Raw genomic sequence first — 1,498 nt, forward strand, 5'->3', positions numbered from 1 at the left:
AGTTTTTGGCCAAAAGCTTGGTGTTTCAGGAAAATTTCATTTGACAGGCTTTGTTGATTTTCTTCCATTTCAAGAAGACAAGAAAGATATGCTCTCAAATTAATTGCTCTTTATTACTTGAGCTCTAGAAAACTTTCTCTTGTCCTTATTAAATGAAAATAAACCCTTATTTAGAGAGGAGAAAGATTGAAGGAAAATAGGAAGAGTTATATATAAATATTCCTAATATTTTAGAGAGTTGATAAGGATGTTTTTAATTCTAGATTTGCCACAGCAAAGGAAACATAACTGACTCTTCCAAAGTCAGAAGCAATGGGGAGCAAAAGGGTACAGGCAAGAGAATTCCCAAAATCAGCTGGTCGCGCTGCCAACTGGTCGGATACTTCGAAGTCTTGAGGCCAGGCCTGTGCCTCCTCCCCTGTGTGTGTGCATGTGGTTGTTCTTTGTTAGGTATTTCACCCTCTGTTCCTCTTTTTCTTTTATCTAATACTTACAGTGAGTTTTTAATGTGGGGTGGGGAGGGTTTCTTTATTTTGTTTCGTTTTTTAAATTGTTGTTTGGCTTCGTGCCTATCAGCCCCGTGTCTTAAGTTAAAACTCTCTTTTCAGCCTTGTCTTGGCAGCTGTGATATGTAGACACGAGGACACATCAGCAAACAAAAATTTTCTTCCTCGATTTTTTTTTTTTTTTGGTGGTTGGCAATGTAGCAGTATTTTACAGAGTATCCATTTACCCAGTTGGATCATTTTGGTAGGTGTTTTAATAACCAAATGGCATAAGTGATAAAGCTAGCCTAAGAGAGCCTGTTCTGTAGCCGGACAGATTAGGTTCTACTCTGTCTTTGTCATTTCCTTGAATTGTGATCTTGGGCAGGTTCCTTAACTTCTGTAGGCCTCGATTCTCTTAAAAATGTGGGCAGTAATAGTACTGGCCCAGTACTTAGTTAGCTTTCCATGTTACTATTATAGTTGTCCAAAGAAAAATGCTTCTTTTCAGGTTTCTTAACAATGATAACAACCACCACTACCACCATCAGTGTCACCACCATCATCACCATTATCAGTACTAGTAATAATAATAACAGCAGCTACTATTGTATCAACTGCCAACAACACCAATAGTGCCTATCATTGTGATACGTGCTTTGCATATAAATTTAAATTAACTTTTAAAAAATATGCATTCTGAAATCTGATTTGATGCTTTAATTGTAAAAAGTCTTTGAGAGTAAAAGAAGATGTAATCACTGAGGATATTTTTCTCCCTCTCTGCTATGTACTCAATAATTACTGTATAAGTACAATATTAATAATAGAGTAATTATTAACTGTGAAACTTTTAACCAAAAAGAAATAAAAACACTGCAGATCAAGGAGTACTCTCCCTGAAAGCACATTGCTTATCCTTTCCATTTTCAAGAGAAAGAGGAGAATTGAGGAGAGGCTATGGAAGCATTAGCAGTCCTCCTTCCTGAAGCCACCAGACATAGAAACTGCCT

Source organism: Propithecus coquereli, unplaced genomic scaffold, assembly GCF_000956105.1.
Source record: "Propithecus coquereli isolate 6110/MARCELLA unplaced genomic scaffold, Pcoq_1.0 Scaffold38, whole genome shotgun sequence".
Taxonomy (NCBI): Eukaryota; Metazoa; Chordata; class Mammalia; order Primates; family Indriidae; genus Propithecus; species Propithecus coquereli.